At 36.6% G+C, this 25,212-nt stretch overlaps 1 long non-coding RNA gene across 1 annotated transcript; it reads right to left on the bottom strand.

The window, feature by feature from the left end:
- Positions 1–453: 453 nt before the first annotated feature.
- LOC139441749 (uncharacterized) lies at positions 454–24,722 on the bottom strand. Its single transcript, XR_011651645.1, has 5 exons — positions 24,636–24,722; positions 23,614–23,679; positions 21,530–21,673; positions 10,943–11,001; positions 454–650 (listed from the first exon to the last, which is right to left on the bottom strand). It is a non-coding gene; the product is annotated as an uncharacterized lncRNA (long non-coding RNA).
- Positions 24,723–25,212: the final 490 nt, after the last annotated feature.

Here is a 25,212-nt window from a genome sequence, read left to right as displayed (position 1 = left end):
ACTTTTTCATAATCTGACCAACCTTAAAACTTGAAATAAAACAGATGAAATAATAATAATAATAATAATAATAATAATAATAAATATAGCTGCAAGCAGCGATGTCGGGCTTCGTGCGTTGCTGCAATATAGTGGCGGATATTGGTTTACATTCGTGGAAGTCCATTCACAATATCTCACTTGGGTTTCACAAAGAACTAAAACAATGAAACCGAGTTCTTAATTGTCCTGTGTTATAAGGCATTCCCTGTAGTCTTATAAGTCACTTCCGGTACCAGGAAGGATATGTGCACGATGTTCTCCTATTAGTAAGACAGCCGAGTTGTGAGACACCTTAAAACAACAATGTCATACCTGCTTGCACATGTTAATCCGGTAATTAACCCCTATCATGAAAATGGACTTGTCCTGTTATAGACAAAAGAAATGACTCAAGATGTTTGATAACCCTCTTTTACTTTATTTCATTCAACATTTTAATTCATCCATCCCTTAAATCCATTGTATAAAAATATTCGCCACTTGAAGTTAATATCACAGTTCACATCACAGTTCATATCGAGGTTGTCACACTGACACAATCGTAATCCATCTTCAGAAGTTTGCCAACAGCATCCAAGAACTGGAGTTGTGCTTGACACCAATGTTGCCTAAGTTTGAGAATGGGAGTGTACAAGAAAAGTATGGTAATAACATACTCTAAGGGACCACTAATTTTAATCAATCATAATCGTAGTTCGTTAGAAGATATATGTACAACATATATACAGAAAATGAACAGGACTATATACTGTAGAAAAGTGAGTTTGTAGTTTATTTATGTGAAGATTATGCGCGCGCGCAAACACACACATATATATTTTTAGTAAAACTGATGATTAATTAAACATGCGCTACGTTTCAACAGCTAACAGCTAAATAAACGCGCTATACTGCTAGCCTGTCTTGCTATATCGTTACCGTGGCTCATGCTGCAATATGCACAAACTGACACATGCTCATGTTACGCGCGCGTGATTTCTATAGAGCTTCATATAGTCTCTTTGTTCCTGCTAAAATCGCTAAACCATAGCGTTAAAACAATTGACGTTCACCAGGGAACAGGACACAGAATCTCATCGCAGACGTCACCTTTGTCCGGTGTTAAATTATGAAACAGATATGCCTATTGCAGAAGGCCTACACCTATTGCAGAAGGTATTTTGGAACAACAGCCATCAATGTTGAGACGATTGAAATGCAGTGAAAGGGGCTTGTTTGTACATTTTACAACCGCTTCTGTTAGTGTCTTTACTGAACAAAGTTTGCAGTGTCATAAAATCGTTTCGCTCATGAAAATGTTTTCTAAATGATTGAATACTTTCATATAATGAAAACTACTTATCCACCATTAACCTGGCGGCTCATGATAATAACCGTGTTCACTGATAGGGACCTATAGCTGTTGATTGTCCAAGTGAGATCACTTCACCTGCCACCTTTGCACATGCTGCCTTTCCTAGTGAAAACACCACCACTGTTAATCCCCACCAGCCTGGTGGCAAAGTGAGGATCAGCCTGAATGATACCAGCATGCAGGGGGTGCAGGTGATTTGTTGTTGTAGGTGTGAGAAAATGTATGTTGACATATTGCACGTCCTCGGGGATAATGTGGCTTGGGGCATTGTGTAACAATAAAAACACGTCGGTCACTTCTTGTCAAGGCAATTGGAGCAATTAGCAAAGAATGCTCCGGTCATTTCAGCTATATGTTGTTAGCAACGATGAAAATATGGTTAACTGTAAAGACAACTGAGATCGATGAACCCAAGAGAAGGGCTGGTTTCTAATAGGAGAACGAAATGATACATATTGCTGAACGTTACTGTCAACACTTGGCATTACAAATAGGGAATTTTGAAAAAAAAAACATTGGAATTTGTATTAAAAAAAGGCTTGCTTTATAAAAAGTTAATTTGTTAGTACGAAAATCCGTTCCAAGGACATTATGCCCTCTGTTCAAGATATCTATCAAGTTAGCTGTCAGGAAGTTAATGTATGTTAAGGAAATGCCAAGTGAAAATATAAATGTATTGATGTAGTTCTAATTTGTATCCATTTGAAAATACTTTGTGAATGATTAAATTATGGTATTTAATAACAATGTGATATTTCACTGGTTCGTTTGGGCGTACAGTCGTCTTTTCAAAGAGTAATAAACAAATTCGTTTTGGTACTGGTCCTCTTTAATAGGCATCCGAATGCGCATTGAGAGCTGTGCGTTCAAGCCACACACATCCAGTTTAACTGGTCATTGCTAGGGGAGGTAACTTTATTTAACCGATGTCACTTCCTTGGTGGCGCGCGCATTTCCCGCCCCTTGGATTGCCATATTCTACAGGTGAGGAAACGGTATTTTGCTGTGAGAAAGAAATGGACATAATATGATATATCTTAGGCTTTCACTTAATCTGTGAATGTGTGTTTACAAACTAATATTGTGGGTTATATATTCAATGGATTTGATGTTCATATTGATGAGTTGTGGGATATATTTTACCTTTTGAAAAGTAAGTGCATCTGTTGCTACACATCACGTGGCTGGGATTTGCAATAATCGCCTCATCATTTCTATCGTGCTTTTAATTCGAGGGTGTTTTCGAAAAGGGGTGTTGGATTGCCAAGGCGTGTCAGTTGAGTAGTGCATTTAGAACAGTATTGCGAGACAGCGGTAGTGCTGTAGTGCGGTAATTGAGCTGTTTGTAGCGGGCGAATCTAGACCCCGTAAACTGCGTTGCTGCTTATTTAAACATTAGTATTATTGGTTGTATGTTAGTATTTGTCAGTGCCAACATGTGTCTGTATCGACTACAGCATAGTTGAAGTGTTTGCTAAGTTCAAGAGACTTTGTTTTGACCTGAATTTATGCCTGTGTTGGTAGCGTTACTGTGATTAATGGTTTCTATTTAGGCCTTACGAAGTTGGATAGTTTAGGATGATGGCAGGAATAAGACGAATTGGGTTCAAAGGAGGGGGCAGTTATTAAAACTTCAACTACTGTAAAAGTCTTCAGTACATTACTGAAAAGCCCTATATTTCCCACTGCATGAGACAAATACTACTAATAAATATGGTGTGAGGAAAATGATATATTTCATGATGTATGGTATGGATTTCTCCAGTAACAGATAGTTCGGAATGTACATTGCAGAGAATTTTTGCAGCTGATAATTTGTTCAAATTATGACAATAAGTCTGTTTCACTGTGTTGATGCAATTGTGGCTTAAAAGCCTTATCATTCATAAATAGACATGTTACAAGCATAGAAATTGTTTGAATTTACAATATTTAAATAACATGAGTGCATGGTGGTTATCATTGAAGACAGACTATATTTAAGTGACAGTTGGCAACATCTTGAAAAGAAAAATAATACTTTTCATTAACATTGAAATGTCCCTTATTTTCCACAGGCTATGATATACAAATACGAATTGTGAATATGTTAAAGCAGAAATGACATATTTCATATTTAATGTTATTTAAGGGTACATTTTTCTGTCAGTAGTTGATATTAATTACTTGATGCAAACTGTGGCTTCAAAGTCTTTTTACTAATAAATAAGTAGTCTTTAGACATTTTACTGGCTTAAAATACTTCAAGATTGAACAAATAGTGACAATCATATTATCATCAATTGTCACATGGTAACAACAAAGATTAATTTGGGCTGGTTCACCAGCATCCATTTTTGCTTCAACTGTAGTTAAACAGTACTTGTCATTATCATTTTGGCCATTTTGGGAAATATTTTGCTTTGAGATGAGTGAAATGAAATTACTGTCTTGTAAGGTCAAGTAATATTTTCTCAATTGCAATCCAGCTCTAAAAACATTCATCATGTCTTCAAAAGTACCAATCAATAATGGTTTGGGTCATTCTTTGTATTTTCATGACCAAACACATTACAATAAGTTGAAGAACTGACCTATTTTGTAACATTTGTAATCTTTAAACTATCAGTTTGTAGATTTTGAAGTGGTTGTATGTTCAAAATGTATCATTCAGGTTGTATCATTCAGGATGCTTGAGCATAACGTAAATGGAAATGAAATGAATGTATTTTCTTCAATAATATTAGCTGGACATATTGGTTTCTTATACACTCTTAAAACAATTAACATCTATGTTGCAATTTTACTCTATTCTCGCATATGAAAAATAAATCTGAATTGATGGCTACAGTAGAATTCAAATCACTCAAAATAAATAACAGGTTTAATTTCAATATGTGACAGGTGTTTGAAATTAATATGTGAGACAAAAACACATTAGAAATATCTGTCATTGTGTCCCTGTAATCTAAAACACTGCTGTAGAGCTTGTTAATTCTCCTGCAGAAAAAGAATGTTTGAAAATCACAATTGACAGCAACAGTTGAATTCAATGCACAGTTTAAGATTCATAATGGCATAAATAAATCAAGGAGTTCAATATCAATGTATCAGATATCCCAACATTTAATTATAAATTAATATGAAGAATGATCCCTGGTGATATATTGGAATTATCAGTCCATGTATATCTTACATTTAGATTCAGAAAGACATTGCTTGTGTCTTTCAAATTTCCGAAAGAACGGCTACAGTTAAAACTCAATGCACACTTTAAAATACACAATAACAGAATTAAACAAATGTGTGAACTTGTGAGTGAGTAGGGTTTTACACCGTTTTTAGGTGTATTCTGGCAATATCAGGGTGGGGTACACCATCACACATTTTACCCATGTGAAGGATCGAACCCATGTTCAGCAAACACTTCAACCAGTAGACTACTCCACCACACATGGTCAATTATCATATTTAGGCCAATCCATGGGGGTACTTTGGAGTGAGTGAGTGAGTGAGTTGGGTTTAACACCGCTTTTAACAGTATTCCAGTTATATCGCGGCATGTCGGGAGGAAAGCCCGAAGTGATTCAGGTCTCAGACGTTTACCACTTCGGTGAAACCCACGAGCACGGGTATGGTGCTGACAAACCTAGAAACATAATTGGGGCGAACCGGGATTTGAACCCACAATCATAGGTTTCCGGCGTGCCCAAGGGACGCAACTCTGCACAGCGAATCGCGGCGCCTTAGACGACTGGGCCACCCGTGCCCCCCCGGGTACTTTGGAATTATATATCCAAGTATATCCTACAATCTAATATGCTTCAGGCAGTCATTGTTTGTGTCTTTGAATTTCAGAATTTACAGTCGAGTTATTTTTTGGTACACATCATAATTAAAAAAATGTGTTCACTTTCAAGTGAGTATGATTTTAGCAATATACCAAGAATATCACAACAATATCACCACAGTGGGCTTTATACATTTGACATGTGGGAAATCGAACACTGAGGGCTTAAATCGTTGCTCATTGTCAATCACAAATATCACTGTCAAGCACTGAGTGTTATTTGCAGGGCATTGTCAGTTGCAATAATACTCAGTGTAGAGTTAAACAATAAACACAATAATACAACTTTTTGGATGTTAAAGTTGGAGTATTGACCTATTAGGCAAAGATTTGTACACTTGTAGTAAAGGCTCAGGTGATTCCTCATTACAATAGATCCATACCAACCTATCCTGGGCATGAGGTGACGAAGTGGATTGGATGGTCAATATTGACCAGATTTGTTTATTATGTGTCAATGTACCCTGACAAGGTGGATCGTTGTTCACAATATCAATCACTGGATTGTCCAGGCTTGATTATTTACAGGCTGCCATCATGTAGCTGTAATATTGTTGTGTGCGGCTTTATACAACAAAGACACAAACATTAACCAGCTTAATCAAAATCATCAAAGAAGTATACAAAGTCCACATCTCGTTGTGCCCAGCTGGTTACCAACTGGATTTTGGAGTGAAGCCATTGAGGTCAAAATTTGGACACAATAAAATGATGTAAGTATAGCATGTCTTTTTGTAATGTTCTTAGAAAATATAGATTGTTTACTGGCTGCCATCATAGCTGCAATACTGCTGACAATACTAATCACTGGATTAAGTGATCAATCTGGATGAGATTAATTACAGCCTGCCAGCACATGGCATTAAAGAACGAAAACAATACTGTATGCTGTACAGATGTAGGTTGTAAGATTCATAATTGTACCTGGATGACCGGGGTAGAATCAGCAACTCATGCTTGCCATAAAAAGTGGCCGTCAGACTAACAGGATCAGGTTGTAGGGGTCGGGTGGTCAGACTTGCTGACTTGGTTGATGCATGTCATCATAACCCAATTTTGATGGATTGAATCACTGGTCCAGAATCAATTATTTACAGACCAGCATCATATAGCTGGAAGGCAGCATTAAACACTAAACAATGAAAACAAATGCATGTCTTCGTATCCCAAATTGCATGGATCAATCTCATGTGTTCAATCATGGATCGTCTGGTCCAGACTTGATTATCTACAGACCACTGAAAACAATTTGCTGAATCTTCAAGATTAAGCATGTCTGATTTGTAATTCTGTTTTGAGAAAATGGATTGTTTGTTCACAATACCAATTACTGGTCCAAATTGTGAGTTGTTGACAATTCCAATTAACCCGTGAAGATCCGGGGTAGCATAGGTGTTCATCAACCTATGTTGCCATAAGATGCGACTAACCGGATTGGGTGGTCAGCCTCTATTGCTGACTTCATTGATGCATGTCATTGATCCCAGTTGTGTGGATCGATGCTCATGATATCAATCACTGGATAGTCTGGTCTGATTATTTACAAACTGCAGTCATATAGATGGAATACTGCTGAGTGCAGCGTGAAACAATAAACCTATCAACGACAATACCAATCATTGTCTCGTCCAGACTTATTTACAGGCCCTCACCACATAGCTGCAATATTGCTGTGTATGGCATACAGGATGGTGAATTTTCAACTTGGAGGTTTGACCAATATTGTAAGATTGTTACAGTTACAATAAAGACTAAAGAAAACCCTGTGTTGTGTCAATTTGTACTTTTGATGTGGTTGGAAATTATATATTTCAGAATCAAACACTGTCAAATGCATTAAAACAGAATGAAATGAGAGAATTGAGAATTGTTTTGTGCTGCTTTTTCAATAATCCAGGAGTGTCACAGCATCAGAAGTAGGGAATCGAACAAACACTTTAACCAGTAGGCTACTCTACTGTTCTTTTTTTCAAAATATCAAACATCTTAAAATAACGACAGGTTGCAGTTCAAACATAAGATTTGAGTTCAATGCACACTCTAAGTGAGTGAGTATTGTTTTACGCCAGTTTTACCAATATTCATGTAAGATCACGGCGGATGTACGTTGTACCCATATAGGAATTAAACCCGGGTCTTCAGCATGAGGAATGAACACTTTAACCACTAACCTAACCTATTCACTTTCAAATTACAAACATACTAAAATATAAAGACAAATTCATGGTGATACTTTAACAGCTATTTCAAACAGAAACTTCAGCTTAATTCACTATCCGAAATATTCGAGTGAGTATTGTTTTACTTCGCTTTTAGCAATATTCCAGCAATATTACAGCGGAGGACACCAGAAATAGGCTTCACACATTGAACGGCATGATGAACAAACGCTTTTACCAAACATCCTAACAGGTGGTAAAAAAATAATATAAAGACCATGGTGGTACATTTCAGTTAGCTGCCAATCTACCTCCTTCAACCTAAGCAGCTTGAGCATCAGAAAGACTGTGTTTTGAGTATTGTTTCAGCCAGTTTTACCAATATTCATGTAAGATCACGGCGGATGTACATTGTATTCATATAGGAATTAAACCTGGGTCTTCAGCGTGAGAACGCTTTAACCACTTACCTTACCTGTTCATTTTCAAAATATGAAACATCCTAAAATAAAATGAAGACAAATTCATGTTGGTACATTGCAGTCAGGTGTCAGTGATGTATCTCCTTCAACCTAAGAAACTTCAGCTTAGGACACCAGAAGTGGGGAATCAAACTTGGGTCTTAAGCGTGACGAACAAACGCTTTTATCACCAAGCTACTGTTCACTTTCAAAATATCAAACATCCTTAAATATAAAGACAAATTTATGGTGGTACATTTCAGTTAGTTGTCAATGTATCTATTTCAAACAAAGAAACTTCAGCTTAATTCAGTATCCGAAAGATTCAAGTATTGTTTTACTTCGCATTTAGCAATATTCCAGCAATATTACAGCGGAGGACACCAGAATAGGCTTCACACATTGTACCCATGTGGGGAATTGAACAGCATGATCAACAAACGCTTTTACCTCTAGGCTACTCTAGTGCCTCTGTTGATCAAACATCCTAACAGGTGCTAAAAAATAATATAAAGACCATGGTGGTACATTTCAGTTAGCTGCCAATCTATCTCCTTCAACCTCACAACCTAAGCAGCTTCAGCATCAGAAACTGTGTGTTTCTGAGTGAGTATTGTTTTTTGTCGCTTTTAGCAATGCAGTCTACACAATATTACAGCGGACACCAGAAATGGGCTTCACAATACCCAAGTGGGAATCGAATCTGGGTCTTAAGCCTGAAAAGTGAACGTTTTAACCAGTAGGCTACCACACCGGCTCTGCACATTCTAAAATGCACAACACAATTAAATAAATGTTACTTTCAAGTGGGAGTGAGTGAGTTTTAGGAATATTTTTACTACAACTGAAAAGAAGCAATGGGCTTCACATATTTACCTTTGTGGGGAATCAATCCTCAAGGATGTAAATTGTGCTTACTGATATCAATCATTGGGTTGACGCAATTATTCACAGTTGTACTATTGCTGTGTATGGCATTATACCACATACAAAGAAAAACATGGCAGCTTCTTGAATATACAAAGTTAACATCTCAACTGCTGGTTACGGAGAGAAATTAGAAGCTGTGGAAGAGGTAATTTGGACGCATTTATGTAAGTATAGCCTGTTTATTGTAATATTAGAAAAATATAGATTGTATACTGGCTGCCATCACATGAGGCGATAGTAATCACTGGTTTGATTGACCATTGAGTGCAATGCAGTCTACAAGATTGTTGTTCAATCACAGGATTGCCTGGTCCAGTCTTATTATTATCAGATTGCGATCATATAACTTCAACATTCCTGAGTGGCATTAAACATAATGAATGAACAGGTGATGTGGATTGTTTGTTCAATGACGGGACACCTGTGAATATCTGGGTTAGAGTAGGTCTTCAGCAACCCATGCTTGCCTTAAAAAGCGATGATGCGAGCCGTAAGAGGATTGGATGGTCAGGTTTGCTGACTGTTGATGCATGTTATCGTATCCCAATCGTGTGGATCGATGCTCATGATGTCTATCACTGGATTGTCTGGTAAAGACTTTAATTACAGACCATCATATAGCTGGAATATTGCTGAGCAATGTTATTGAGTGTGGCATTAAACAACAATGAAAACAATACGGCACAACAGTATTGTGGTACAGAGTTGATTATATAAATACTGGTTGCCTTCATACAGCTGCAATAGTGCAGAGTGGGGGTATTCAGCTACCTATGCTGCTGTAAGAGGCGGCATTGGGTTTTCAGGCCATTGTATCTCAATTGCTTGGATTGATGCCCAATCACTGGATTCTCAGGTCCAGACTCAATTATTTATTATTACAGACCGCGGACATATAGCTGGAACATTGCTGAGTGCGGCAACAATCAAAGGTAAAGAAAACAATGTGCTGATATACTTGTCACAAGAGGAGATTGTTCTTGTCACAAGTGTCGATTAACAGGAATTGGTTGATGTATTTATGATATCAATCACTTGATAGTCCTGTCCAGGCTTGATTATTCACCGTCATATAGCTGAAATATTGCTTAGTGCAGTGTTAAGAACAAACAATTTTCTAGTGAGTGAGTGAGTTTGGTTTAATGCCGCTTTTAACAGTATTGCGGCGTGTCAGCCTAAGGAGGAAACCCATGGGCACGGGTATCATGCTGACAAACCTAGAAACATAATCGGGGCAAACCGGGATTCGAACCCACGTTCATACGTTTCTTGCATGCCCACAACTCTGCACAGCGTATTGCAGCGCCTTAGACGACTGGGCCACCTGTGCCCCCCAATTTTCTAGTGACATATACAAGCTGCCATTATATAGCTGAAATATTGCTGAGTGGTATGAAACAACAATGAAAACAATACAATACACTTTAAGACTTAGCATGCAAGGTTTGTCATCATGCCAAAGACTGTCTGATCCTGTCATACAATAGCTGTAATATTGCTGAGTTGCATGAAACAACAATGAAATCAATACAAATACAGCATGCTGAATCATACAAGATTCGTCACTGTATTGAAAAATGTTGATTGTTGTTCAGTATACCAATCAGTGGATAGTCTAATCCAGACTCTACTGGGTGCCATCATATAGCTGCAATTGACTGAGTGTATCATATTCAATTTATTAAAGGGTCAAGAAAACAATGTGTTGTGTCAATTTTTACATTTTGCATGTTTGAGTTGAATGTTGTGTTGAACAATATTTCAGTTAAATCAGGACAGGAAGGGAAGGATTTCGAACGTTTACCAATGGGTATATCACGATATCAAGAAAAACAACTCATCAATTTTACCTTTGAACGGTTTTATGGCAAGGAAATGGACTTCTAACAATGCACATCCTTCCATTGTGTTGAACTAACACGTTGACAAATATTTTGAAGTGGTTGTAAAAAATATATATGATATAAATTTAAACTTTTTCTAAAGAATTATGAAAACACTGTACTAATCTGGTCACCATTAATGAACACATGTAGTATAAAACTGAGAGATAATGATTATCTATGTGAAGTAGGTCAAAGAGAATGGAACACATTCAATAGTCTGCTATTTGTGCAATTTACTAAAATAACATTCATTTACACATTAACAAAAAAAATTGATATACCTTTCATTAGATTGGATGTCGTCTGTTGACATTCTGTTGTGCATCAGATTGTCCATGTCCTAAAAACAAGATGAAATAATCAAAACTTTAGGGTGTTGTCATTTCTTTCAAAGTGTAGCTATGTGCTGTTTGAAAAAAAAACACAATTTGATGAAAATTGATTTGATTTTTGTGCAAATGTGAATGCTGAAGATATTGAAGTTCTATAATCCATTGTCTCTTTAAGAACTATGAAGAATATTTTTAAGGATTTGTCAATATGAACATCACAAATCTAAACGTGTTGTCATTCAGTGTGAAACCTGAAACTATTGTTTCTTCAATCATCAAACCCAAATTTGTTGCTTACCCATCAACCACTGTCTTGTCAAGGCATGTTTATAAGATGCTTTGTATTTTTGCTGCAAAAACACAGTACGAATGTTTCTCCTTAATACACACTTGGACATCTTAAAGTTGAGATGATAATGGCAAACTGAGAGATTAGTTACTAAACTTTCATTCATTTTTTCTGAATGCCTCATTTTTGCAAACACAGTGCCTTTTGAACATCTGTTATATAGGTTTCAATAACTAAAGTCACATGCTATATATAAGTGTTTGTAACTGTGCCAATCATACTGAAGACAGATATAATGTGTGCAATGAGTTTACCCTTAGATTTGAATTCAGTTGGGGGAAGTACGAACTTATTCAAGGAGTATAGTTGTTGGAATGAGTATTTCATCACTTATGTTTCTTTGAAAAGCATTAGGAGTTGGAGTAAGGATAAGATATATGGATGAACAACTTCTTTATTACAATTAGGAGCATTGCTTTGGTGTAGGTTCTAACAGTTATCACCTACACAAAAACATTACTCCTAATTGTAACTGTTAGAACCTATACCAAAACAATGCTCCTAATTGTAATAAAGAAGTTGTTCATCCATATATCTTATCCTCATTCTTTTTTCTGTTTCAGAGATGCCACAGAGGAAGAACTGGAGGAAGGTGCAGGCCATGCAGCGACGGGCGGAAGAGAAGCACCTGAGGGCGCGACAACGACAGATGGAGGAGTATCGCCTCCCTAAAAATGATACCGAGGATGGCAGCCTCGTTAAAACCTGTTGTGAAACCACAAACTCTGATCAAATGACTGAGGCGTATCACCTCCCATACAAAGATACCGAGGATGGCAGCCTCGTAAAAACCTGTCGTCAAACTGATCATATACTTGAAACAGAATCTATGCCTGAATCAATGAATGAACCTATGCCTGAATCAATGTCTGAACCAATGCCCGACCCAATGCCTGAACTTATGCCTGAACCTATGCCTGAACCTAATGCAGAAACCTCAAAGAAGTTGCATGAAGTTGTCATTAGAAAAACACCATGTGTACAAGGAACGTTTGATCAAAGTCATGCAAGATTTGGTGAACACAGTGGTAAACAGTGTGTAGCTAACAGTACATCTGCTATGCTGTTCAATGCAATTAAAGATATTTCCTTATGGGACACACATGATCTTGACACTGTTCTTTGTGCTGGAAACATACTTTATCAACACATACTAAACAATAGACAGTCAACTTCTCGTCATGCATACCTTCTGCTGGATGAAATTCCTCGAAGTGTACCCTACTTTGGTCAACAATTTACAATTGAGCTTGGTGAATCTCTGAGTGGCTTTTTGATGAAGGATATGGACCTAAACCTTCCACAAGTGATGTGTCTTGATGCTGCACTTCAAACCATATTTTCTGAACATAACTCTACTTTTGTGACATTTGGAGAAGCAACATTTGCTGTTATGGAACAAAATGACAAATACTACGTGTTTGATTCACATTCTCGAAACGCTGCAGGATTACAAGTACCTCGTGGCACTAGCATTTGTATTGAGTACACAAATCTCCTTCAGGTTTATAACCATTGTTTGAACCTTGCACATTCAAGGAATTTGAAAGCAGACACCCAATTTGAAGCGACAGCACTGAGAATTATATCCGGCGTTGAGGCACATGCCATTTCTATGGACAATTGGTCTGACACTGCAAGAGAAACCAATGAGACTGATCATGATGATGTGGTGGACATTGATGAACCTGATGAGAACTCACAAGATGTGGACATAATTGCAACTGACAAACATGCAATGCTATTCTGCCCTGTGTCATCAAATGTATGTGAACAGTTGTGCAATAAGCTTGATATTCAACACCAATGTGTAGCAAAGTGTCAAGATCATGAGTTTGGTGTGGAAATTGGTGAACCATGCAGAACAGTGTCTATTGAAGGTGATGGCAATTGCTTCTTTAGAAGTCTTTCATATGCAATCTCTGGCAAAGAAAACAACCACAGGAAAATCAGACTGGCTGTTGTGACACACTTGAAAGAACATGCTGAACTCTTCCATCACTTCTTAAGACCAGGTTATGAGTCAGTTGAACAATACATATCTCAGTCAAGAATGTGGTACATTGGAACATGGGCTACAGAACTAGAAATTCTTGCAGCTGCAAATCTACTTGAAATTGACATTTGCACATACACTCACAACAGATGGTTGAGATATTCAAGCAGTCAAATCAATTCAGGCACATCAAATACTGACAAAGCCATATATCTAAATCATATTGGTGGATCTCATTATGAAGTTGTTGTTTGTGTCAACACAGTTAGTGCCTTGAGAAACTCGTGCACAGACAAATATTGTGAGAAACATTTGAATTGCAGTCCTAATACAAGGAGAAAGAGAAATGCCAACCAGTCTGTATTTGACAAACCCTCAGTGTTGAAAAAACAAAAACTTGACAACAAAGTATGCACTGATGCTCATGAAGGGACACCTGATGAAGGACAAACAAAAAAAACAAAAGGAAAATATGCACAGGCAAAAGCTAAAAGAGAATATATCAGAACCAAAAGGAAACCAGAGAAAGATATGTGTGAAACACTGAATTTGAATGTGAAAAAGAGCAAACAGACTAAAGATAAAGAAAAGTATCACAGTGTACCTGAATTAAGAAACCGCAAGAAAAAGTCCAGTTCAAATCAATATGCAAATGATGAAGCACACCGAGAACACATGAAAGCATACAGTAGAAAACAATATTCTGAAGACCCAAACCACAAAAAAACTTTGAAATCATACAGTACTGACAAATATGCCAAAGATGTAAACCACAGGGAATCTGTAAAAACAAGGAGCACTGACAAATATGCCAAAGATGTAAACCACAGGGAATCTGTAAAAACAAGGAGCACTGACAAATATGCCAAAGATGTAAACCACAGGGAATCTGTAAAAACAAGGAGCACTGACAAATATGCCAAAGATGCAAACCACAGAGAAGCTGTAAAAACAAGGAGCACTGACAAATATGCGAAAGATGCAAACCACAGGGAAGCTTTAAAAACTAAGAGCACTGTCAAATATGCGAAAGATACAAACCACAGAGAAACCGTTAAATCCGCAAGCATTGCAAAGTATAAAGCTAGCAGTGAATACAGAGAAAATTTGAAAGAGAAAAATTCTGCCAGAGCTATGAAAATCAAAAAAGAAAGGAAAATAATGGAGAATGTTGCAACATCCTTTGTCAAAAACATATGTCAAGGTCCTGAATATGTGTGCTCTGTTTGTCATCGGAGGCTTTTCAAAAAATCGGTTGTTGAATGTAAAAGAACTTTGTATGAAAACAAAGGAACTAATGTCGCATCGGTATCTGAGAAATGCATCACAGACTCCTACCTACACCAATGCACAGACAGTTGTGATGACCAGTGTTCATTTGTCAATAGTCCAGAAGGCACATTGTGGATTTGTCATACTTGTCACAGAAAACTCTTGTCTGGTAAAATGCCTGCAGAAGCAGTAGTGAACAATCTTCAACTTAACCCTATTCCTATGCAACTGCAATGTCTAAATGAACTAGAGCAGCACTTGATTGCCTTGAATATCCCTTTCATGAAAATGATGGCATTACCAAAAGGTGGACAACATGGTGTACATGGGCCTGTAGTATGTGTTCCTTCTAACATTCAGAAAAGCACCAGTATGTTACCAAGATGTGATACAGATGATCAGATGATCAGAGTTAAACTAAAAAGAAAGATTACTTACAAAGGCCATTATCAATATCAGTTCGTAAACAAGACTCATTTAAAGAATGCTTTGGAATATCTTCAAACATCTAACAAATGGTACACAGATGTGAATTTTAATGCAGACTGGGTCAATCCTTTGCCGGTTATTGATGAGAAAGATGAAACTAATGCTTCTGATACTGACACACTAAGTGATGATGACAAGGATGGTTCAAACATGGAAATGACTGAGTCTGAGAAAGAGCATGGATTACTGTTGAATACGTGTCTACAACCTCTTGATATTGGCCAAGAAGTACTTGATCAACACTTGATATCCTGTGTTGCACCTGCTGAGGAAAATAATCCTGTACGAGTATTGACAGACAAAAGCAATGAAGCAAGATCCTTTCCAGTACTGTTCCCTTCAGGGTCCCCTACCTTCCATGATGATCGTGATGAGAGAATCACACTTGCTCGTTACCTACATACACGCCTCATGAACGCTGATCGCCGATTTGCCCAAAACACTGACTACATATTTTATGCTCAGTATCTCTCCGAAGTTGAACAGGTTATGTCAAATGTTTCCATTGCAATGCGAAAGGGATCACAGTCACACAATAGAAAAGTTACCGCTGAACATCTGACAGATTCTGATTCTTTGAGAGAAATATTAAAATTTGATGAAGGCTACAAGTTCTTGAAACCCATAAGAGGAACTCCACCATTCTGGCAGTCTGCTCAGAAAGATTTGTTTGCAATGATAAGACAACTTGGTATTCCAACCTGGTTTTGTTCATTTTCATCAGCTGACATGAGATGGCCAGAAATGATTGAAACAATTTTGAGAGAAGAAGGTGATAAACGTAAAGCCACTGAACTTGACTGGTCTGAAAAATGTTCTGTACTGAGAAAGAACCCAGTGACAGCAGCCCGAATGTTTGACGAAAGATTTCATTGCTTCTTGAAAGAGGTTATCATGTCTCCAGCAGAGCCAATTGGAAAGATAAAAGATTATTTCTATCGTGTTGAATTCCAGCATCGAGGTTCCCCTCACACTCACTGCCTTTTCTGGGTTGAGAATTCTCCAAAGGTTGACAAAGACAATGATGACGCAGTAAAATCCTTCATTGACAAATATGTAACATGTGAAATGCCTTCTGTTGAGAATGATGAGGAACTGTTCAATATAGTCAATAGTGTCCAGAAACACAGCAAAAGACATTCAAAGACATGCAAGAAAAATGGCACAACATGCAGATTCAATTTTCCCCGTCCACCAAGCAATGAAACATTCATTTCACGATCAGGAGGTGAAGACAAGATTGAACCAAAAGAGGATTTGCCAAATACTCTTGAAGAACTGTGTGAATATCTAAAAAATGTCAAAGTGATGACAATCCCAGGTGCAAAAACAATTTTGAAACTGATTTGGCAAGCACTAACAGATGATGACCAAACATTTGAGTCGGTTGATGCATTGTTCAACACTATTGGTATTTCACAAGATATGTTTCAACTAGCATGTGATACTGTAGCCAAAAAGACAAACATTGTCATGAAACGCAATCCCAATGATGTATGGGTCAATCAGTACAATCCAGACCTCCTCAGATGTTGGAATGCTAACATGGATATTCAGTATGTTGTTGATGCTTACTCCTGTGTTGTATACATCATTTCGTATATCTCAAAGGCAGAAAGAGAAATGGGATTACTGTTGAATCATGCACAAAAGGAAGCCAATAATGATAACACTGATGCAAAATCTGCTCTCAAGAAACTTGGTGCTGTATACCTACACAATAGAGAAGTGAGTGCTCAGGAAGCTGTCTTTCGAGTTTGCAATTTAAGATTGAAAGAAGGATCACGCAAAGTACAGTTCATTCCTACTGTAGACCCTGTCAGAATGAGTTTGCCTCTTAAAATTTTGAAAAACAAACAACAGAGTGGTGAACTAGATGAAGATGAAATGTGGATGACAAGCATTGTTGATCGATACAAGAATAGACCAAAAGATAATGAGTTCAATAACATGTGTCTTGCTACTTTTTGTTCGGAATACAGAGTGGTGTCAAAATCTGAAGTATCCAGAGTTTCTAAACCGCAAAGTCCAATAGTAACATTGCAAAATGGCCTTGGTCATGTGAAGAAACGTACACGAACTGATGCCGCAGTTATCAGATATGCCAGATTTTCCCGTACAAAGAATCCAGAGAAATACTACCACAGTATACTACAGCTATTCTTGCCATACACATTTGATACTCAGTTAAAACCACCTTCCTTCAATTCATTTGAAGATTTCTATCAAACTGGTGCTGTTCAGATTGAGAACTGTCCTGTAGAAACTGTGAAAGAGATTGTTGACAGAAACAAAGCAATGTTTGAGAAGGATGGTGATGCTATTGATGAAGCAGAAGAATTGCTTGAACAATCAGATCAACTGCAAGACGCTTGGGCTCAAATCTGTCCAGAGACTGAATCTGAAAGAATAGAATGTCAAGAAGAGCATACTCACATGTCCGATGAGGAAGATGAAACTGAATCAGTTAGAAACATGCCAGACTTGTTACACACTGATAAGACACAATGTAAAACAGAGGTGCTTCAGAGTACAGTGTCAAAAGCAGAAGCAGATACAATAATGAGATCAATGAATGAGGAACAAGCTGGTGTTTTCTACAAAATAAGACAATGGTGTTTGGATAAAAAGAAAGGCAAAAATCCTGAAGCATTTAACCTATTTCTGACTGGTGGAGCCGGTACTGGAAAAAGCCATTTGATCAAGGCAATTTGCTATGAATCTACACGACTGCTAGCACCCATGCAAAATAACCCAGATGATATGTCTGTACTTTTGGTAGCTCCTACTGGCATTGCTGCATTTAACATTAATGCATCCACAATACACAGTGCACTTTCAATTGGAATTGATGCAAAACTGCCATACCAGCCACTTGGTGAGGAAAAGATCAATAGTCTTCGAGCAAAGCTGCAAAGCATTCACATTCTTATCATCGATGAAATTTCAATGGTTGATCATAAGCTGTTAACGTACATTCATGGTAGACTGAGACAGATCAAACAAACTGCTGATTATTCACCATTTGGAAATGTATCTGTAATTGCTGTTGGAGACTTTTATCAGTTATCACCTGTTATGAGCAAACCATTATATGTTGGCATAAATGGATATGACCTGTGGAATGATAATTTCTCTATCACAGAATTGACCCAAATCATGAGACAAAGAGACCCTGCATTCGCAGAAGTTCTAAATCGATTACGAACCAGAAAAAAGTCAGAACCTCTTGAAACAAGTGATATAGATATGCTGAAGCAACGAGAAACTGATGAAGATGATCCACATACCATTCACATTTTCGCAACAAATGCTCAGGTTGATGAGTTTAATGTCGCTACTCTTCATTCTATATGCTCAGATCCAATTTCCATTGAGGCACAAGATTTCTCACGAAATGCAAAAACAGGAAAACTTGAAAAGAGAGAAAACCATCATGAGAGAGTTTATAACTCAGTCTTACAAAAAAGTCTCAATGTTGCAATTGGTGCTCGTGTGATGATCACAAAAAATATTGATACATCAGATGGTCTTGTGAATGGAGTCTTTGGAACAATTAACCACATATGTTTGACTGATGGTGAAACATTCCCTTCGAGAATATATGTTGTATTTGACAATGACTATGTTGGTGAGAAATTGCGAAAAATGAAAAGGACTTCAACTGCATTACACTCTAACAGCACACCCATTGAGCCACTAGAGGAAACTGTTACAAACAATGGAGGCATTAGACGACAATATCCACTGAAATTAGCCTGGGCTTGCACAGTACACAAAGTACAAGGAATAACTGTTAACAAAGCTGTCGTTTCATTAGACAAGATATTTGCAGCAGGACAAGCTTATGTGGCACTAAGTCGAGTATCCTCTCTTGATGGTCTGATCATTCAGGATTTTAACCAGTCAGTGATATACAGCAGTGAAAAGGTTGAAGCAGCATTGTCTAGTATGCCAAAGTTCATGCCTTCAAATCAGAGTATACATGATAGTGATCCTACATGTACCTTGACTATGCTAAACATTGAGGGCCTTCATTCCCACATTCAAGATTTGCAGAATGACAGGAGGTTTTTTGAAGCTGATTTCATTTGCTTGACAGAAACATGGTTATCTGATTCCCACCGAGCTGATCAAGCTAAACTTGATGGATATACATTGCATCATAAACCCAGATCACAGTCCTATGAATCATCTGAACCAATACTGATGGAACTAAAGAATCAGAGTCATGGTGGTGTTGCAGTCTATTCTAGTGATGTGAAAACATGTGAATTTGCTCAGTTACCAGTATCCAATTTAGAGTATCTGGCATTTTATGTCATGCAACTACAAGCTCATGTTGTTATAATCTACAGGCCAAACTCATACACAGTTGATATATTCAAAAAGTATTTATTACAGCTTGTTCAGGAACTTGATAAGCATTGTGGTCGAGCCATTATCATGGGTGATTTCAACGAAAATGTGTTTTCATCATCTTCCATACTGACTTTAATGGAATCAAATGGTTTTACACAGATTGTATCAGAACCTACTACTGAAGGTGGAACGCTTATTGACCATGTATATGTCAGAGGACTAAAGAATGTATCTGCGAAAATTCTTCCTACATACTTTGGGTACCATGAAGCTGTTGAGATCAGATTATGAATATAGCTTTCAAAATAACAGTGATGAAAACAATCTTTACCATGTCATTACTTGAAAAGTGCCTATTTTATCAAGATTGTAAATTTTGTTTAACAAAAGACACTGGAATGTTATTGCACCTTGTTGTGAAGCATAAAAGCATTTCATGAAAGATGCATGATTTGTTCTGACCTCTGAATATCCGGGGTAGAATAGGTCTTAAGCAACACAACACAAAAGGTGATTATGCTTGTTGTAAGAGGCGACTATTGGGATCAGATTGTCTGACTCACCGACTTGGTTGATGCATGTCATTTTATCACAATTGTGTGGATAGATGCTCATGATGTCAATCACTGGATTGTCTGGTCCAGACTTGATTATATATAGACTGCCATCATATAGCTGGAATATTGCTGAGTGCTCCATTAAACAACCTACAAACAAATGAAATGTACTTGTATTTATCATAATTATAGGCCTGTATTTATCTTCTTGACTGTTATTGCGAAAGCATCTTCTACAAAATATGAATGGACTGTACTTGTATTATCATGAATGTGGACCTTAGGCCAACTTCTTATTTTACAAGGAATATTGTTGTTGAAAACTGGATGAAGTAATGGATGTGATTTTATTGATTTTATTGATTTTATTGATTGAAAAGACACTGATATTTTTAATTTAGTTCATGTGAAGTTATTGCACATGCTCAATTATTTTGTGTATAATATCATATGTACATAAGGTGCACTGTACATATTATGTATATATATTGAATTATAAACATGTATATCTGAAAAGTGCTAATTTAAACCAATTTGTAAATCTTCTTTAATGAAAAACACTTACATGTTATATCATCTGTATTTATAAATAATGACTTTTGTAGCTGTGAAAGCAGCAACATTTCATAAAAGATGCATGATTTGTTCTGACCTCTGAATATCCAGGGTAGAATAGGTCTTAAGCACTACATACTTGCCACAAAAGGTGATTATGCTTGTTGTAAGAGGCGACTATTGGGATCAGATTGTCTGACTCACCGACTTGGTTGATGCATGTCATTTTATCACAATTGTGTGGATAGATGCTCATGATGTCAATCACTGGATTGTCTGGGCCAGACTTGATTATATATAGACTGCCATCATATAGCTGGAATATTGCTGAGTGCTCCATTAAACAATATACAAACAAATGAAATGTACTTGTATTTATCATAATTATAGGCCTGTATTTATCTTCTTGACTGTTATTGCGAAAGCATCTTCTACAAAATATGAATGGACTGTACTTGTATTATCATGAATGTGGACTTGAGGCCAACTTCTGATTTTACAAGGAATATTGTTGTTGAAAAGTACATCGATTCTACTGGATGAAGTAATGGATGTGATTTTATTGATTGAAAAGACACTGATATTTTTAATTTAGTTCATGTGAAGTTATTGCACATGCTCAATTATTTTGTGTATAATATCATATGTACATAAGGTGCACTGTACATATTATGTATATATATTGAAGAATTATAAACATGTATATCTGAAAAGTGCTAATTTAAACCAATTTGTAAATCTTCTTTAATGAAAAACACTTACATGTTATATCATCTGTATTTATAAATAATGACTTTTGTAGCTGTGAAAGCAGCAACATTTCATAAAAGATGCATGATTTGTTCTGACCTCTGAATATCCAGGGTAGAATAGGTCTTAAGCACTACATACTTGCCACAAAAGGTGATTATGCTTGTTGTAAGAGGCGACTATTGGGATCAGATTGTCTGACTCACCGACTTAGTTGATGCATGTCATTGGATACCAATTGTGTGGATAGATGCTTGTGATGTCAATCACTGGATTGTCTGGGCCAGACTTGATTATATATATACTGCCATCATATAGCTGGAATATTGCTGAGTGCTCCATTAAACAACCTACAAACAAATGAAATGTACTTGTATTTATCATAATTATAGACCTGTATTTATGTTTGTGACTGTTATTGCAAAAGCATTTTCTACAAAATATGAATGGACTGTACTTGTATTATCATGAATGTGGACCTGGGGCCAATTTCTGATTTTACCTGTTAAAATATAATTTTTCTTCTCTGTATATGTTATTTCTATGTTTACATTTTCGCATGTATATATTTCAACTGACCTAAAAGAAAAGAAACTCATGTCACCTTATGGCGCTTTCTCAATTATTCTATGAATTACATGTTATACATTCTAATATGATAAAACCATTACATGACACTTAAAGAGTTTAAAGTTACTGATGTTACCATAATGGCATGGAGAAATATTACATTGTATAATCATGGCCCCTGGTTGTTCATTGGGGACTGCCCATTTAATATTTCCTGTGTGCATCATGTACCTGTACACAAGGGATGTCACAATGTGTAAACCTGATTATATGACACACAAAAACCTACCGATGTATCAATTCATGTTTTAACTGTATCCAATATTCAAGAAGTAGTATTTACATTTGCAACAACTTGATATAATATGTACTCTGGAAAGAAAAGATGCACTCATGTATTCAGGAAGAAGTTGTTTCATAACTATCTGACAATAATTCATAAAGAGATGCTTATGATATGGTGAGAAAAACAATATGGACACTAATTTTAGTAGAGTTTTCTTATGAAACTGGAATTGATTTTTGTTGTGGTTATTTGACACCTCAGGGACCCTCCACATTGTATTTTCGATGGTGGATTAAGTCCCAAAAAGGGGTGTTGAAGCTATTCATGTTTGAATTCTGTATACAATTTCATAATGTTTCATTTTATTTCAAGTCTAAAACACCCCAGGGACCCTCCACATTGTATTTTCGACGGTGGAGTGAGTTCCATAAACGGGTCCCTCCACATTGTATTATCGACGGTGGAGTAAGTCCCATAAAGGGGTGTTGATGACGATGAAATTCACACATGAGATTCACATTGTTTTAATGTGTATCAATTTTCAAAAAGTATTATTTGTGTTTTACTACATGGTATGTATGTAAAGAAAAGTGACAAAAACATTCCATAACCTTTACTTAAAGTAGTGTCCATTTTCTTTTTCCGACTATATCATAAGCATGTGTTCATGAATCACCATCAAATAGTTATGATATCAGGTATATGTGAAAAGGAGAGTATTTATTATAGCCGGTGTAGTTATCAGGCCAGTTTTATGCTAAATGTAATTACTACCCTTTTGAATTTTGGACACAGAATTAAAACTTGAATCAATACATCCAATAGTTTATTGCGTATCCAAACAACAGGTTTAAACCATATTACTAAGGTAAAATATTACACCTCCATCTTTTATATCAGTAACTTCAACACTCTGCCATTTCCTTCCACCCATATTCAAACATGTTAATGAATCTGTCCTTGGAATTTTGCCACAAGTGTTTTAAAAAAAAATAATCATGTTAGTCTGGTATATTCATTTCAATGGTTATAACCTGAAGTTGAAATTAGTTTATGTAAGAATGACCCAGTTTAAAGTAGGTGAACTTGTAACTGTTATTACTGTACTGTTTTTTTGTTACATGAGAAATGATAAAATGTGCCAATTGTTTATTTATATGTACAACTTGACAATTATTATGCTTCTCTAACGCTGTTCATAGCAATGCTTCTTTGTTAAATGATGTTCTATACAGAGCACTTATCATGTTAATATTTAAATGAATTTCAGGATTTGTGCCATGAACATCAATAGTCTGTTGTATTATTCTTTTTTTTTTATTCTACAAACATGTGGTTGTGGAGAAACATCACTGATGTTATCACATGCATTGGCACTTGATTGATGTCAATTAAAAGAGCATGGTTGTGATTGAAATGTTTCAATGAACTTACCGCAACCAATGTATCTTGTGATGACATTCTTCAGTGGAAATTTAACTTCTTTTTATGCTTTGTTCCCTAGAACACAGTAACTTAATATTTAATATAAAGGTCAAAGTCATTATATACAAACAATCCTTATTTACCTGGAATACATCTGAGTGTGGACTTAAACAACAACCAAAGTGTACATGGTATGTTGATCATAACATGAACCGTATGTCATTTTGTTGAAACCAATACTTTTGCATGTTTATTTACTGCGAAATGTAATAAAATATATTAGCAACGTGAATTGGCTAAATTTGTTTTAATTTGGGAATAATTGGATGATACTATAATGCTCTTGTCCAGAACCAGCAACACACTACATGTACTGAGTTGACCTTTAAATTTGTTGGGGATATACTGGTTATGTTTTTTCTGTAATAAGTGTGTTCAATATCAACATTTTATCTTCAGTACTATATCAATTTGCTTGAAACATAAACAATATTAATCTCCCTGGGGTTATTCGTTAGAATAGAGATCATACTGTCATGCCAATAATGCAATTAATAAATAACCTAGAAGAATGCATTTATTTCAAAACTTTCACCAGGTTGTATTTAAATAAAATACAGAGATATTAACTATTCGGAAGTGTTATTTTTAATGATATCAATATCCCGTAATTTTGGGGATTTGTGGCTGCCACCAGTAATTGAACATGGACACAAAAACTAGTCAAAATCAGACAAATGCATACAGAGTTACAAGTGAAAGAAAATCAGTGTATCTCAGATATAGAATCCTTGTTTGACACTAAAACGGAAGGAACACATCCTAGATCACATGCGTGACACAAGTAATATGAATGAAATTACTTGGTATGGTTATTCTAACGTGATATCAAAATACCACGAAAATAGGTGACGGTACGGAATAATCCGAAAGCTAATACATACAACTTCTTGAGTTATCACAGAAAACAGTTAGAAATGTCAAAGCACATCACTATTAGGACCCCATTATGTTATACTGTAGAAACCTACCTATCGAAGTTGCTTTGTTAGTTCAAAAAGCATTTACACGACTTCGTAGGGCTTCCCCGAACATACACAATATACAGTCCGGATATAGACTGCTTGCCGGCTTGAGAAACTCCTAACAGCGATGGTTTGCTCGAAGAGCTGTGCACATCCAATGATGAAAAATGTGTCATACGCTGGGATGGAGCTTGGTCATTATATACACCGGCTAAGGGACGTAACTCATATATTTTTATAGGCAATTCCGCTAATAGCAAGCGCTGCCTACTTTTTCGTTTCTTTAGGGGCTGAACCAACTTCGTTTTCCGTCGAAGCAATTTGTACTTGTGCACTCGATCTTCATAGTATACATCAGACTTAATTGTAACATCGCATCTACAACTGTAAATAACCCTTTGACTATCATTTATGTTTCAACAGCAGACCACTCCACGCCGGTGTGGTCTTAAAGTCCGTTTGAGCAGATATCTCTTATAGCAGCCTGCAGTAAGCGCAAACATTATAGTCCGTTTCTGCCGGCTTTATCGACACGCGATTGTTTCTACACGATGTGACTACAATTAAGCGTGGTAACAATTCC

The sequence above is a fragment of the Haliotis cracherodii genome, unplaced genomic scaffold, assembly GCF_022045235.1.
Source record: "Haliotis cracherodii isolate W230 unplaced genomic scaffold, xgHalCrac1.p SCAF_43, whole genome shotgun sequence".
In the NCBI taxonomy this organism is placed as follows: Eukaryota; Metazoa; Mollusca; class Gastropoda; order Lepetellida; family Haliotidae; genus Haliotis; species Haliotis cracherodii.
The sequence above is the reverse complement of the archived record's forward strand: the minus strand, read 5'-3'. Positions and strand labels throughout refer to the sequence as shown.